The sequence below is a fragment of the Balaenoptera musculus genome, chromosome 3 (genome assembly GCF_009873245.2).
Source record: "Balaenoptera musculus isolate JJ_BM4_2016_0621 chromosome 3, mBalMus1.pri.v3, whole genome shotgun sequence".
NCBI lineage: Eukaryota > Metazoa > Chordata > Mammalia > Artiodactyla > Balaenopteridae > Balaenoptera > Balaenoptera musculus.
This window is the reverse complement of record NC_045787.1, coordinates 79,429,307-79,447,430: the sequence shown is the minus strand read 5'-3', so window position 1 is coordinate 79,447,430 and position 18,124 is coordinate 79,429,307. Positions and strand designations below refer to the sequence as shown.

Genomic DNA, 18,124 nt, shown 5'->3' with positions numbered 1-18,124 from the left:
TCAGGCCAAAACTGCCATCAGAGGAGCCCCTGTCTCCTAAGACTGGGCCTCCCTTTGTCTCCCTGCTGTGCTCAGTCATTGACCAGAAGCAGCCAGTGGGAAGTGTGCATCAAAGCAAGCACAGCGGGCTTCCCTGGTGGCGCAGTGGTTGAGAATCTGCCTGCCAATGCAGGGGACACGGGTTCGAGCCCTGGTCTGGGAAGATCCCACATGCCGCGGAGCAACTAGGCCCGTGAGCCACAACTACTGAGCCTGCGCGTCTGGAGCCTGTGCTCCGCAACAAGAGAGGCCGCGATAGTGAGAGGCCCGCGCACCGCGATGAAGAGTGGCCCCCGCTTGCCACAACTAGAGAAAGCCCTCGCACAGAAACGAAGACCCAACACAGCCATAAATAATAAATAAATAAATAAAATAAAATAAAAGACAAAACTAAAAAAAAAAAAAAAAAAAAAGCAAGCACAGCTCTGGGTTTCAGATGACAGCATCTGCAGCCGTGGTCTCAGGCCTGTAGCTGCAGGTCTGCATGGCGCATGCTCAGGACCACCAACATATCCTTAAAAACTGGGCTATACTGTTCACTAGTCTAAAGCAAGGGGGAAAGGTAGAAGAAAAACCAGAAAGAGCAGTCCTGCAGTTAAGTTCTAAGACTGAGTGTTGTAAAGAGGATGTAGTATGGTAGTAAATCCAGTATAAAACAGATTCTATAAATCCTTGCACATTTTTCCCAGTGAGAATTGGGATTTTAGAAGACTTCTCTTTGTAAATCCATATAATTTATGAACGAAGGTAATGTACAGTTGCTTGGATATATCTCAGACAGATCTGAAACGTGGACTCACAAGGGTTTGACACATCTGAGAAACTCTTCCTGGGAACCTGCCCACTATGCCCTCAGGACAGTGCCGGGGACGCCCACAGTTACCGTATCTAGTAAGCAGTCAGGCACAGAGCCAGAGGCTCCCAAGCAGCTGGGAAAGGTAAGAAGGGTCTAAAAACCGGTAAAGGCAAATGCGTGTTGAAAAATCTGTTGGGATCTTCACCCCAGCAGATGGTAATACCTATACCGGACAGTCTTTGGGGGCTTTGGAAGCCAGGAGAAGCTTGCTCCTCTAACAGGGAGATTCTTCTCCCATCTTTTGCATTTCACAACTATCTAAAAATAGTAAGTTGTATTCTTTGTGTACATATACAAATATTATATTTTTTAAATCAGTCTACTGGCACTTTCCAGTCAACTACTTTCACCATGTAACACTTGAACTGTGAATGCTTATATGTATTTACCAGTTTAATTGAGATAAGAAAATTCCGAGGTTACACAAGAAATGTCCATGTAGTTAGATACTGCAGAAGCCCCCATTTTCTTCTACCTGGCTTACTGTAACATTTACCAGTTATTCCTAGCCCAACCTCAGTCCCACTACAATCTCTCCTCAACACTGTTGCCAGATGAATCTAGAGCAGCAACATACCATGAAAACTACAATCACAAGTGTTTGAATTTCAAGCTTTTTTGATCACTTGTGTGACCAGGTAAGTCACAAAAATCTGACAATTTCCTAATATATGAATTGCAAACAACATGGTTCTTCCAGTTATCAGTTTAATGTCTTTCAGCTCGAAATTTACCTTTCATTTCCTGTTACTGGACCCTAATTGTTTCCCCTTTGCCGGTGGGCACGGTTAAACTTTAACAATAGAGGCGCGAGAGGGACACTAGAGATGGGAGGGGTTTCTCTTCCTGGTTCGGCTGTGCCTCTCCCTGCAGGTTCCTGCAGCACACACGGCTTGGATGCTCAGTTCCTGCTTTGCGTGGCAGCCTGATAGCACGTTTTTGGCAAGCAGCACTCCGCATCTCTCCATGAGCAGCTTCCTTGGGCACTCACTCACTCGAGCAGCTGTGCAGGGATTGCGATCATCCGCACTTCCCCGTGAACAGCTTTCCCCTTGGCTGTACCTGGAGTTCTGAAGCTCAGCCCTTCCCTACACAGCTGCAGCATTACCCAAAAGAAGGGTTCTCAGTGAGTCCTGCTCGAGACACCTCAACCAACTTTGCCATCCATTGTGCCATGGCGCGCCCTTTCCAACAACGTTTGGATCTCAGTCCCTTGGGAAGAAATCATCCAAGTTTGTCTCTCTCTTGGATGCTGGGTGTCAGCCCCAGCTAGGAGTAGAGGTTTCTTCCTATATTTGCTATTCTAAAATTCTTTAGTTTTCTTTTCCCCTTACTAGCCAACCCCATATTACAGTCAGTAACTCTTTACATTTAACTTTCCCTGTTTAAATTACTGTGTGATTTCTGTCTCCTAATTGGAACTTCATTAATACTACAGTATAAACCATTGCCATAGGAGTGTTAATTGAAATGAAAGATGTAAATCACAAAGCACAGTAACATGCTAATGGCAAAAGTGCTTAGTAGATTGTAAATGTTAACATTATTAATGGAATTTAATCCTGACAATAATTCCTAATCAGCCAAATTGGAGAACTCACCATTCAGCAAATATACTTGCATGTCTTATCTCTATGTCTTTGCTTATGCTGATACCTCTGCTTAGATTGCCTTTGAACCAATCCTTCAAGATTCAGAACCACTGGGAAAATAATAGAATTCTAGCCTACGGTTATTCAGCCCAAGCACAAGGGAAACTTGATTCCAGAGCAAATGCTCTTGGTGACAAAAAATTCATCTCAATCCAACACACATTGTTTTAGCATTTTCTGTATGCTAAGCATTATGCTCTTCATAACAGATACCAAAGACTAAGATAGCTTTCTGCCCTCAAGTCACTTACATCCCATTAGTATATATAGAATTGATGACAAAGAGCTATACTATAATTCCAATGGGGTTACAAATTAATTTACACTGCACTTAAATGCATGCAGAAGATGTATCTTCTTTTATCTATTACTGATCCTACTTTCTAAGTAGTAGGATAAACAAAAATATTAAATTTGCCCAACAACACACCCTCTCACTATGTACAAAAATAAACTTGAAATGGCTTAAAGACTTAAACATAAGACATGACACCATAAAACTCCTAGAAGAGATCATAGGCAAAACGTTCTCTGACATAAATCGGACCAATGTTTTCTTAGGTCAGTCTCCCAAGGTAATAAAATAAAAACAAAAATAAACAAATGGGACCTAATCAAACTTAAAAGCTTTTGCACAACAAAGGAAACCATAAGCAAAACAAAAAGACAACCCACAGGATGGGAGAAAATATTTGCAAACAATACAACCGACAAGGGCTTAATTTCTAAAATATACAAACAGCTCATACAACTAAACAATAAAAAACCAAAAAACCCAATCGAAAAATGGGCAGAAGACCAGAAGAGACATTTCTCCAAGAAGAAATACCGATGACCAACAGGCACATAAAAAGATGCCCAACATTGCTAGTTATTAGAGAAACGTAACTCAAAACTACAATAAGGTACAACCTCACACCATGTCAGAATGGCCATCATTAAAAAGTCTACAAATAAATTCTGGAGAAGGTGTGGAGAAAAGGGGCCCGTCCTACACTGTTGGTGGGGGGAATGTAAGTCAGTGCAGCCACTGTGGAAAACAGTATGGAGGTTCCTCAGAAAACTAAAAATGGATTTACCATATGATCCAGCAATTCCACTCCTGGGCATACATTCAGACAAAACTATAATTCAAAAATACACATGCACAGCTATGTTCATAGCAGCACTATTCACAACAGCCAAGACATGGAAACAACTTAAATGTCCATCGACAGATGAATGGATAAAGAAGATGTGGTACCTATATACAATGGAATACTACTCAGCCATTAAAAAGAACGATATAATGCCATTTTCAGCAACATGGATGCAACTAGAGATTACCGAACTAAGTGGCGTCAGAAAGAGAAAGACAAATACCATATGATATCACTTATATGTGGAATCTAAAGTATGACACAAAATGAACCTATGTATAAGCAGAAACAGAATCGTGGACATAGAGAACAGACTGGTGGTTGCTAAGGGAGAGGGAGGTGGAGGAGGGATGAAGTGGGAGGTTGAGGATAGCAGATGTAAGCTTTTATATATAGAATGGATAAACAAAAAGGTCCTAGTGCATAGCACAAAGAGCTATATTCAATATCCTATGATAAACCACAATGGAAAAGAATATTTTAAAAAGAATGTGTATATATGTATAACTGAATCACTTTGCTGTACAGCAGAAATTAACACAACATTGTAAATCAGCTATACTTCAATTTTTAAAAAATTTATAAACTTGCCCAACATAGTAAAATGTTTCTAACAGTCTCTTTTAATATGCAGCTTCTTGTCTGTCTAAATAATACTCCACATTCTATATTCACTCCACTCTGAGAAGATGTCTAGGCTAAAGATAGTTTATTTGACTTCACAGCATCAGCAGAAAGAAAACATCCTTGCCTTGTGCTGGCTGGGGTTTCTGAGGCATCACTGCCTGAGTTGCCATCCTTGGGCAACAGGATGGTTCCTGCTACTCAACGTTTGCCTGGAGTAGTTCGTGATTTTTTTCTCTGTCAACCTGGTTGGGCCTCAGTGAGACCTTACATCTGACTGACTGGGCCTCACCTTGGGACTCCTGCTGGCGTTGTAAACATACTCCGGTTCTCTTCTCTGTTTTGCACCATGGGGTCCTAGACTTGGTCTATGAGACAGCCTGTGCTGTGGGCACATCTTGGCTCTGATCCACAGCACACACACAGAGGCTCAGTTACCTTCAGTATCCCCCCTGATGTGGGACAAGGAGGAGACGCTGGTGCCTCATAACCAAAGAGAACCCACGGTAACTCATGAATGCTGACTAGGTCATTATTGACTACAGCCGTCTGTTCTCTACAGGACTGCTGGGGCCTATTCCAGACCACAGCATGCTACCAGTCGTCCTTGCAAGAGTCCCAAATGGGAAGAGGAGCCAAAGTGGCTCCCACTTCGGTGTCCTGCTCTGACACCTGAAGTACCTTCTGTTCTAGGGTTTTATTAGGACTCACACATCTCAACCAGATATCTCTTACCTCTGCTCCCTTTTGTCTGCCTAATTCCCTGGGGCCAGGAGAAGCAGATCTTTTTCTTACTTCTTCTTCTTTAACAGTGATTTCATCTATATTGTATTTTTCCTTTCTCAGCTCATTTCACATGGCAAAGCCTATGGCAGCAGAGAAACTGGCTTCCTAATAAAAACATTTTAAAAGTTTGACCTATTACATCCCTTTCGTTTTTCAAGATAGTTCAATTATACAATTCCCTTCACAATATTCCCTGAAAACTATAAAACTTCTTGGTACTCCTTGTTCTCCTTAGAGAAGGAGATGTCATAAATGGCATCCAAATACTCTTTTCCTTCCTGAGGGCCTATCTCTTTGGTTCAACCACAGTCCCACATCTGGCACTAACTCATGATACTGCTCTGACTTTGTGTGTTTGCATGTGCAAAAGACATTTAACATGACTTTTGAGCCAGAAATTGATTTCGCAACCTGTGTTCCCCTCTTAATGTTCTGCTAGCTGCAGCATCTTCATTTCTCTGTCGGGACTACATGCACAGGCAGAAAGTAGCTTGGACACAGGATCTAAAAGAAATGTGTTTCCAATAGTTAAAAATACTGTAGCCCCACTTCAGAGACGTACAAATAAAGTGGTACTTGACTCCAACACAATCCCCAGGAGAAGTCTCACCAAACTGCAAAAGGATATGATCTAAAAGGACTCTGAAAGACCAAAAGGAGGTATTGAATTAACTTGGGAGGAAGGGAGACTGTCCTGAATTCGTGTCTTGGTTATCTCTGTATTCCTCATAACACCTCACAGAACTCCTCTTGTATTGTAGCAACAGTAAGTATTTCTTGAACTGAACTCAATGGAATTGATATGTCATGCTCAGTTTCGTACTGAATAGGTAGAAATTAAAATCATTCACATTTCCCTTGGTGATATAAAAGCATCTGCCTCTGCAAAAAAAACCTCATGAAATTTCAGGCAGAATGTGAAGTGTTTTGGAAAGCTGGGCTTATTTTTATTTCTACTGAAAATGAATGCACTTAAATCTAAAAGGCCTAAGTGGCTGCCACTATGGTTTCTACACCCCATTTCATAAACATTTGCATGAACTATTGCTTTTGTTTGCTTTCTGCTGAAGGGTGTCTGTTATTTCTCTGATTGAAAAAAGAGAAGACATTGTTGCATGTACAGTTCAAAACAGCCTTCTTCCCTGACTGATTCTGTAGTCAAAACAAGCATATCACTGCAGGTGGTTGTGAATCTGAAACTCAGCTTAAGGGAGAGAAATCAATGATTCACTTTAAGGAAAAATAACTAGCTTTAGGCAAAAATGTAACATTCAGGACAATAAATGACAGCAGTATATATCATGTTCTGAAATTGTTTCAGTGACTCAACAAAGAGCTGAGAAATTCAACACTGTTTCAGTCTTGCCTTTTTTTTTTTTTTTTTAAGAGTTATGGACACATTTATAAAGTCATCTACGCTTTCATCTAAGCTTCCTTTGTCTGATGCAGTGTTGTAAACTTAGCAGAAAAGTGAAATACCCTTAGAAAAGCAATTTATTCAAAATTCTGCCATACTTGTCAGAACAGACTGCCTATATGGGAACCCAACAGGCAGGATTTAAATATATCAGTTACGCACCACAGAGATAGACTGAGCTGATTAGAGAGATCCTAAAATGGTCTTTGGAATAATTTAATTCACATATTCAGGTACAATTTTGAAATACATGAAAAGAAGTCAGTAGAACCACATGTTTACTTTGGCGTAGACTGCAATCATGTCTGGCAATAAATGCAGAAGCACACACTGGTTTTCACAGTGTGAAGAATATATTACAAATGGTATGAATTAGGTGTAAGAGAAGACAATATAGATGTGTCTCTTCATTTGGACTATCTTGAGTATGACAGTGCTATAACTGGCAAAAATCCAAAATTAGGCAGAATTTCTTGATGAGGCTAAGGACAAAGGGGCACTCGTACATTGCTGGAGGGGATGCAAAATGATACAACCCTTATGGAAGGGAACTAGCCAATATCTAGCAAATCCATAAATGCTCTAACCTTCAGTATAGCAATCTCTCTCCTAGAAAACCACCCTAGGATACCATGGAAAAAATTAGAAAGATATACTCAAGTGTCTGTCAGTTAGACCATTATAGTTTACAATAACAAAACACTGGAAATAACCATTAATAGAACTTGAAAAAAGTATTTCATATCCATACAATAAAATATACAGTTCTGTAAAAGTAATAAATAATAACTAGTATGTATAGCTATGGAGTGATCCCCAGTATATGTTCCTAAGTGAAAAAGCAATGAGGGAAAGTATTCTGTCATTTATCTAAAACTAGTATTGTTATAACTCTGCTAGTACTATGTTTTTAAAATGAAAAACTAACTCATAAATATTTTAAAATCCATAAATTTAGAATAATTTTTTAAAAGAACCTCACTGATCACATATGGTAGCTATTATAAAATTAACTCAGTATTTTTAAAAACTGGATAAAGGAAAAATATTAAGCATTAATCTGGGTTTTGTATATGAACTGTACCTCAGAGTAACAAAATAGCTGGTAACGGAAATTTTCTCTTCATAAAGGTGCTGTAGCTAATAAGTAAAGACAGATGAGTAGAATTAGAATATTATGATTTTGCAACCCTTGATGATATAAAAATTTATATCTAGGAAAAGAGAAAAACCACACAATAGGTCCTTCTTCATATAAATATTCAATATAACCTATGAAGAAATCTTTAAAAATAAAGACCTCTACCTGATCAAGCCTCAAGCCTTCAACAACCACTTTATAGAACATACAGAGGCAGCGTAACGTCTTAACACAAGAGGGATGCGATCAGACTGTGGAAAATTCTACCAAACAATCCTGTTATTTCAAGAACTAAATTGCAAAAATAAATAACATTTTTAAAAGGAGAAGGAAGAGAGCTTTAGGTTAAAATAGAAAAATTACATGAACCAATTTCAGTGCATTGGCCTTATTTCAATCATAATTCAAACAAAGTGAAAAAAATGAGGCAGCAGAATTAGAGCCCTGTATATTTACTAATATTAAGGAATTGTAGTTTTTAAATGTGATGGTAGTATTGTTGGTAATTTCATTAATAATTTTTGACTTTTAGATCTAAGTAATATGAGTATTTTCTTTGAAATAAAACGGGGTGAGAGACAGTGGGAAGGAGGGTAGATAAATAAGATTGGACAAGAGTTGATAATTGTTTAAAATGAGCGATGGGCACATCAGAGCTCATTATACTAGTATGTCTAGTTTTGTATGTGTTTGAAAATTTAGTAAGAGAAAAATTAATGTTGATATAAATGATTAACTCTGTGATCTGGACAAGTTAACAGTCCAGAACTTCCCTGAACAGCACCTGTAAGAGGAGGTATCTTTTTCACAGGGTGGTTATTTAGTAGGTAACCAGTTAATGCTGACTCTCTTTACATCTTAACAAGAGTCCACTAAACCCTTTGGCATCTGACATAAAATGATATACTTCTGCAGGTTAAGTAAAATGTCAACATTACCTGTTATATTAATAGAAAAACAGAAGCCTAGAAACTTAAGCACATTTGTTGCAGTCACTTACGACAAGAGTCAACATTAAATCTCAAATCCAAGTATGATTTTATAATAAAAATTTTAAACATCATAGTTTACTTTAAAATTACCTAAACTTCAGTTTTGCTCTACTTCATGTAAAAACAAAACAAACAAATAAAGACAAGAAACAAGCACCATAGGTAGTAATAGATTTACTTGATTCATTTAAGCGATATTATTTTACAAAGTACATACTTGTACCTCTGAGATTTACCTGAGAGTTATTATACACATTAAAGCTGTATATGAGGCACAACATTTTTTAAGCTTTACTCCTATAGGAGAAAAGGTACTGAATGCATCTTTAAAAACAACATGCAAAGTTAGTTCACTATACCAACTCTGGAGAAGTATAACCCTGGTTCCTATTTAAAGTGGTTGGAACTGTCAGAAATAAACTTTTTTATGGGCATGGGGACAACAGCAAGGCAGGTTGTGGTTCACCTTGTGACATTTTCACAGTGGCTCATCATATTGCAGATGTAAAAGGTGCTTGGTCAGTTAATTCCATAAATTATTGGCAGAAACGCCAAAAAAATTATTCCTGTCCCTGCCTCAAATGACCTGATGCAGCATGATATTCTGTATTTTCCATCTATCGTTTTGATTGACAGTCACAAATTTTGTTTTAAATGAATATCTTTCTAATTTCCTGGAAGCCACACACACACCCTACTCCATCCTCCAAGAACAAAAAGAATCACCGTTCCAAGATTTTTTTTAAGATAATAGAAAATAATAATAGCCAAAAAAATGATGCTTATTCCATTTGTACTGCCAAAACTACTTGGGAAATGGGCCATGTAGCAGTAATGGCATTTTGGTTTGCTACTTGTAGGACAATCTGAATTTTTGAGAATTCTTTGTTTTTCCCTCTTTGCACTCTTCACATAGGTCTCTACCGTAGAAAGCAGTTGCTTTAGGTTTCCTAGTTTAGGAGAGAAATGGGATAGGCTATTTTTAGGAAGATTTGGCAGCCTATGGGAAAAAACAAGAGTGAGAAGCAGATAGTAGATCTGAGCTGGGCAGGACAGGAGTCAAATTAAAAGTTGGAGTGTAACCAACTATACCCCAAATTTTCTGCTTCTCATTTCCAGACAAGTAAGAAGCAATACCTTGTTGAAGTCCATCTAAGGCTGGAGCAGTAAGCCAGTAACTAGACTGGGTGCAGAGGCATCTATGAGTGACATATCCAGTGACCTTTTTGCCTAAAACAGCTGGCAAAGAGCTGTTACAGTTGTGAAGTCAGGTCTATTATGGATTTTTTTCCAGTTTTCCTTATTCCCAGTCTCAAGTTGAAAATGTAGTTCTTACCATAAAGAATGGAAAGAAGGAAGAATGGCAAGGAAGGAGGGAAGGAAGGAGGGAAGGAAGGAGGGAAGGAAGGGAGGGAGGGAGGAAAAAAGGAAAAAACCTGTAGAGAAATGTGAATGAATATAGACACAGTCTTTATGGGAGAAATATGGAAACAAAGGCAGAAGAAAAATACATAATCCCAGATAGACCTATTAAACTTATAAACACTAGGCTTACTACGGTATTAGGAGACACTGTGTTATGTGTTTAATATACATTGTATTTTTAATCTTCCCAGTAATTTGGTGGATTAAGTCCTAATTTTATTCCCATGTTTTTGGGAACATGCAACAAATTCACAGTGATTCCAGAATTTAAAACAAAGCTGTCTGCCTCCCAAGCTGACCACTAAATCACTCATTATGGAATTTACTAAAGGCAGTCATTAATTCATGATGTTTAAGATCTCTAATGATATGACAAAAGTTTCTGTAAAGCCAAGAGAGCAACTAAATTTAACATAGAAATAAAGAATCATCTATAAAATTACATATAAAACTGAGACATAAATTTGTTAAAATATTAATAGTTGTTGCTGTGGGTGGTGATTTGAAGGCTGCTTTTTTTTCTTCCTTGTTTATATTTTCCATCATTTAAAAAAATGTTCTACAATGACAAACCTTACTTTTATAATTAGGGAAAAAAATGTGCAGTAATTGGTCCAATGCCTCCAAATTATATTCACTCAGACCAATATTAATTGATGCAATGCTACTTCTCAAAAACTTAAATTTATTAAAGCTCACTACTTATTTTATCCAAAGTCTAGTCAATTTCTCTTACAAGGCTTTTGGTTTAAACATTATAAAAATTAATTCCCAAATCTATACTGTTCCTTCGTCTCCTAAAAGAATCTCTTATTCTCTTCTGGAAATTTTCTTAAATTCAACATGTCTAAAATCTAAATTAACATCTTTTTAAAACCAATGTCATCATCTCTCTTGATTTCCCCTTTAAAACATTAAAAAGCATTTTCCTAATGCTTTAGGCAAAACCCTTGGGACAACTTTAAAGGAACAACTTTATTCCTTACACTCTATCAGTCTCTATCTAATCCTTATGGAGGCTTCCTTTGAAATATTTGCCACCTGTATCCCTGCCTTTTCATTCTAAATGGTGCCATTCTGTTTCAGGTCCTTGTCAAGTTGGCCTCAGGTATGCACTAGACACATTTCCTACACAGTTCTCAAAATTATGTGAAAACACTGCCTTCACTATGTCATTCCTGTGCTTTCCAATGGTCAATACTCCCAAGTGCCTATCAACTCCTCACCCAGGGTTTAAGCCCCACCTCCTGCCCCAACCTATTGTAATCAAGTTTTTGGTTTCAAATTCTACTACTTGTTTCCTTCATTCCAGCTGAACTCTGGTTTCCCATTCTCCATGCATTTTACACCTCTCTGGTCAGGTAAGTCCTATCTGTTCCTTACAGCCTAATTCACACTTCAGCTTCTCTAAGCTCTCACCAACATGAAACCTTCTTAGACACTATAGATAACAATGCTTCTTCCAAAGAAATCTAAGCAACTGAAGAGGGTATTGTTCACAGTATCAAGACACAGGAAGAGGATTTTGTTATTCCTTTTTAACATATGGAGAGGCTGAAACATACTAAATGATTTCAGCAAGCTACATAAAAGGCCAGGGTCTATATTGTAATAAAGAAATATATTGAAAAATACTAAACTGGTATGAGTGGCCTTTTTGTAACGGAGAAGTCAGACCCATCTTAGGAAATGTTTCATCAAGACCTCTGTTTCAGATAAATATGTTCTTCTCAGCAAGGAAAGTGTTGAAATCCAAATGTTTCATCAAGGATTAATGAAAACAATGGGTATTATTTTAAGTTCCTTTCTCCACAGGTTTAGCTTAAAGACACCATGAAAGATGACAGATAATCTATTTCAGAAACACGTGTATCTCTAACACTTGCTCGTTTCAGTCACTGCTTTGATATACTCCTCAGCACAAAGAATACAACAGAGGTGTACTATATAGGGGAGAAATAATTCATATGGTGGCTTTATGGAACACAGCTTGCATCAGAGGTAAAGATAGAAAACTAAGCCCAGTGGTCTCTAGCCTCTGCTTTTCTCCGTGGTCATGAACTTAAGTCAGAGTAGGTGTATTTTTATTTTCACTCTTATTAATAAAATAACAAAGCTCAACTCTTATTTTATCTTTCATCTTCCATAGGAAAATGCTCACTCTTCTGTTTGTAGGCAAGTTATTTGTTATTCTTTGCCTCATTGATTCCAGCAATGAATTTCAGTTTACATAGTTGGGGGTGTTGGTTAGGGTTCTAGGACCCTTAAGTCATCAGATACATTTTAGAAAGTAGTGAATATTGAATTACTTTAGTAACTTTCATTTTCAAAATGTAACACCATGCCATATTTTCCTGCTTTTTGCCTAATACCTTCTTTTATTTTGTGGTTCTATTTTCTATTAGAAAAATGAAGGCAGACAGAGTTAGCATGAGTCAAGAATAAAGAATTATCAAATCTTACCATTAAAATTATATACTTATTATCTCAGCAAGATTCCACATTATTTCCGAGGAAATATTTAGTCCTCTTTATAACATAAAATATTTCAGACTATGAATTTCTAAAAAAGTTAAAGAGAAGTTATCTTCCTTTGCCCCAGCTATCAAACCAAATGTACATATTTCCCAATAAAGAAAGAATGTTTTAAAAAAGGATATCAATAGTGAAATTATTCTTACTAAAAAATATTGAAAAACAAAGTATTTAGGCACTACATAAAATCAGATATATATGTGATCATCTAATTTGAACACATTATTTTCTAATTTTTCAGCAACAATTTTAACCATAAATGAAATATAAGACAGTCAAAGTGTGTTTTGATATCTCTAGTCTTCATAAAATCCCTCAATAAGTTTGTTCAATCTTACCTCATTTATTTAAAACAATTAAAATTATTTTGTTATTTAATTAAATAATTAACAATGGCCACATGTAATAAGTCTGATGAAATAGTATACAACGTATTTTAAGAACCTTTACTTTCCTGCCCACCATAAATGCACCTTCCAAGAAATTCTATTATCTTCAGGAGTAGAGCAAGGATCATTTGGTGGGCCTGAGGTCTCATTACCACAGTCAATTCTTGGGTTGCCCTAATCAGCAGAATGTTGGAAGCTCACAGTACAGATGAGGTAGCCACAGAGGACAGAAGCATCTGGGAGCCAGGAAGGATGCACTGATAGCAGACGTGCAGGGGCAAAGCTTTGGCAGAGACACAGGCATCCCCAGTGGCCTCACAAAGTGAGTACTTAGGTTTTAGACACACCTCCTATTTGAGGCTCTGATTATTTACCCTTGGGTCCTCTTCTTGTTTTCCTCATTTGGTTCATTTTCTGTCACTTTTCATGTTGGGATGCTTGGAAGTGTTTCTTGTGAAAGGTACTTGAAAAGTGTAAGAATTATATGTAGAAGACTTTCAGCTCCTCACAGGAAAAGTGCCATAAAATCTAATATCAATACATAAATAATAAATCAACTCAACAGATGTTGACTTTTTCTTGTCAGACAGTGACTTTAAACTCCTGATTCAGAATCTGTGACAGAATAAATGAACTAAAAGTGAATCTCAATTTGTCTACCTTATCCAAGGACAAAAGATAAAAAGCTTAGATTAAACAAAATTGCCTATATCCTACCAAACAAGATGGGACAAGAAGCATCCTTCATATCTTCAAAGCAGACCTTGTAACAAAAACTAACACTCAGAACAGGACTTTTTTAAGTTAAATATCCTGTTCATTAAACAGAAATTAATAAACCCAAACCATATGTTCTTAATTAGGTTCTGAAAATAATTTAACGCACCTTTCTTTTTTTAAGGCAGCAGACACTGAATATTAGCCAAGAAATATTAAAATCTAAGAGCACTTGAGATCACCTTGAAATTTCATTTCTAAAAAGGAAAAAAAACTCACTGTTTTCTGGCATTACAAGCAGAACATTATTCAAGAAGTAGACAATCTTTATGTCAAGAAATGGAACATAGCCCTCTGGAATTGTAAGTTCACTATCTACAGTTCTTGGAAAATTATCCTCATTGCCTATGTTTCTACTTTTAGCATTATAGTGCAAATACTTATTATTTAAATGTATCTACCCCTAAAAACTCCACAACTTAGATTATTATAAATTTTAAATATCATGTATAGGAAAGACTTTGAATCCCTGCTACTCATAGTGTGATGCCTGGACAGTAGCACAGGCATTACATTTGGAACCTATCAGATGCATAGAATTGACAGCCTCACACCCCAGACCTACTGAGTCAAAATCTGAATTTTGACAGAAATCCCCAAGTGATATATATGCACATTACAATTTGAGAAGCACTGATTTGGCCACTAGCACATAATTAGCCTTCTATGTCTATTAATAACCTTTTGGTGATTTCTTTTAATTATTTTTTTACAAATCTAATCCAATCCCCCAAATATACTCACTTAAAAGAATTACATGATGCCACTGAATGAATGGAAGGGATTGCTTTTGCAGGTTACATTTCATAGTAGAAATATATATATATATTGAATGGAAGAAAATCTTAGAAAAACTATGAAATAGACCAAGTTTCCTTTCCGTGACCTAACCCTATGCTCACAAATGACAATTCCCTCACAAATGTCCATTTCCCTTTCAACCACAGTTTTCTCCCTATATTATTCTTCTATATTGTTTCTTCCTTTTCTTTGAGAGGATTACTTTTGCCAATATTTTGTCAAGCCTCTAAGTGTTTCAGTTTTTTTGTTTTGTTTTGTTTTTGCATGCACTTAATATCTAAAACAAGGTTTCCTTTCTATCCTCTGAGGGTTTTGTTTTTATTACATATGTAAGTTGCACACACACAAGACTCACAACAGATGTAAAGTGCTTAAAAATAACAATAGAAACATAAGCAGAATTGAGAGCCCAGAAATAAACCCATGCATATACTGTCAACTAATATTTAACAGGGGAGCCAAGAATACTCAATAGAGAAAAGACAGTCTCTTCAATAAATTGTGCTGGGGAAATGGGACACTCACATGTAAAAGAATGAAACTAGACCCCTATATTACACTACTCACAAAAATTAGCCTTAAATGAATGAACGACTTAAAGGTAAGACTGGAAACCATAAAACTCCTAGAAGAAAACATAGGAGAAAAGCTCCTTGACATGGGTCATGGCAATGATGTTTTGGATACGACACCAAAAGCACACGCAACAAAAGCAAAAATAAGTGGGGCTACATAGAACTAAAACGTTTCCACATAGCAAAAGAAACGATCAACAAAATGAAAAGTTAACCTATGGAATGGAAAAATATATTTACAAACTATATACCTGATTAGGGGCTAATCTCCAAAATATATAAAGAATTCATATAACTCAATAGCCCCCCCAAAAAAAGTCCAAAATAATCCAATTAAAAATGGGGAAAGCACCTGAATAGACATTTTTCCAAAAAAGAATATAAATGACCAACAGGTACATGAAAAGGTGTTCAACATCACTAATCGTTAAAGAAATGCAAATCAAGACTACAATGCAATATCACTTCACACCTGTTAGAATGGTAAACATAAAAAAGACAAGAGGTACCAAGTGTTGCTGAGGATATGGAGAAAAGAGAACCCTTGTAAATTGTTGGTGGGCATGTAAATTGGTACAGCCACTATGGGAAACAGTATGGAGGTTTGTCAAAAAACTGAAAATAGAGTTACCGTATGATTCAGCAACTCTACTTCTGGAAGTATACTCAAAGGAAATGCAAACACTATGTTGAAGAAATATCTGTATCCCCATATTCACAGCAGCATTATCTATAATAGCTAAGACATGGAAACAACCTAAATGTCCACTGACAAATGAATGGATAAAGAAGTTGTTATCCAACTTCACAATAGAATATTACTCAGCCATCAAAAAGAAGGAAATCCTATCATTTGCAACAACATGTATGGACCTTGAAAGCATCATGCTAAATGAAGTAAGTCAGACAGAGAAAGACAAATACTGCATGAATTCACTTATATGTGGACTCTAAAAAACAAAAGCAAAAAACCAAACTCATACAAGAGGTTATAAGAGGTGGGAGGTAGTGGGTAGGAGAACGGGATAAAGGTGAGCAAAAGGTACAAACTTTCAGAAAAAAAAATGAAACATAAGTACACCTATCACCCATTTTAAAATAATAAAGTCCCTGTGTGCTCCTCCCCAGGAAACCATATTTTAAAATTTATTATTTTGCTGCTTTTATCTTTAATTTTACAAAGATAACTATATCACTTAACAGTGTATCATTTGGTTTTGCATGATGTTATATAAATGTAGTCATTCTATTTTACTTGAGTTTTTGATTCAACATTATGTTCCAGCCATTTTATTTTGAAATAAACTGTAATAGATTGATTTTCATTGCCATATAATAATCCTGTCTTCTTTCAATGGGCTTTGTGTTATTCCAAGTCTTTAGTTAATATTAACAGCACCATCACGAGCACACTTGCATGCATTGCCTGGTGCACATGCAACACTTCTAGGACACATGCTTAAGAGTGGAGTTGCAGGGTTGTGGGGAATTCACATTGTTAGATAAATGTTCTCTAAGCTGGTTATTCGGAGCACTCTAAGAACTATCCCTCTAAGAGCTACACTGTGGTCATCAGGGGAGAAAAAGCCTCAGGACACTCAGGTAATTGGGGGGGAAAGGTAGACATACATTAGAAAACATTAAAAAGGCTGGATGAAAGGGGTGCTGAAGACATAGATTTAAAGACATCACTCCATTTGTCCAGGAAAACATTCAGTATCCATGAGAGAGGTTATACTGAAGATCTATAAAGCGGGCCCTGTGTTTGTCCAGAGTAGGAAAATATTAACTATCTCTTTGTAAGTTAAGTGTTCAACTTTTAGGACGTGTGACATGAATCACTCTGGTTTATGGAGTGGTAGCTTTCATCACACATTTATACCTATATACTTATTATGGTATAGACCTACCTCCCCAGTGACTGAAAGGGACCCTTGACAGAGATAGACAGGAAAGAGAGGCCTTCTCAATGAGCATAGGTTAATGCTAAAATATTTTTTAGATGTAGTATAAAGTATATAGTTGAAGTTGTTTAGCACTACATGTATATATTAGAAAATGTGTAACTTAAAAGACACGTTGAGATAGCATATGCTATCTGAAGGAGAAAATCTTGGGCCATCTAGAGAATAGGTATATTCCCATTAACATATTGCAGTACTAAATTAATTTGGAATGTCATCTTGCAGGAAGATGAGAGACCCCAAACTCCTGACGTTGTCCTGTACGGGACTGCATTATAAGCATCACAAAGAGAACAGCACACAGAATGAGAAACTGCTATAGTATGAAATGGAGTATCAGCTAAGCATTTGTTCTATTATCTCCCTTTTGCGTACCTGAAAAAGTGGGTGGTTCCTGGATTAGGCCAGGAAAATGGGATTTAGGAGACCCAAGGATCCCTTCTACATATGAGTGTAGAGTGTAAATACAGTGAGGAAGGAGCTTGGTGATGATGGTCTTTTGTAGATCAAGCAGTTAGTAGCCAGGAAATGGAACAGAGATGCCAATATACTGGTTAATGGTCTGTGTATGAAGTGGATTTAGCTGGATGACCTCAAATACTACCTTTCTAACTATTTACATTGCATGGTTTAACAAATACAACCTTCCTGATTAGAAAATAATTCTTATAAATCTAATATACTGAACTTATAAATACTTGGAATTTAAAGTTATCTTACATGCTTCAAAACTAAGAAAAATTTAGTAAGATTTCACTTCAAAATCAAAGCCTAAACTGATTATTTACATCACTGTTGGGATCTTCAACACTGTAACTACAAGACCTTCTGAATGGATATACTCTCATTCTTTTATACTCTTAGGACCATATCACTCTTAAGGATACCTAATATTTTATCAAAGTGAGTTTTCTACATTTGGCTTATTTCTGTCTACCTCCACACCACACATATGTATGTGGGGAGGGAGGCTGTGTGTGCATTTTAACTGTTATTTCTCATGATTCAGAAA

At 36.7% G+C, this 18,124-nt stretch overlaps 1 pseudogene; it reads right to left on the bottom strand.

Moving 5' to 3' along the window:
* Positions 1-499: 499 nt before the first annotated feature.
* Positions 500-18,124, bottom strand: part of LOC118892503 — a 66,166-nt pseudogene continuing 48,541 nt past the window's right edge.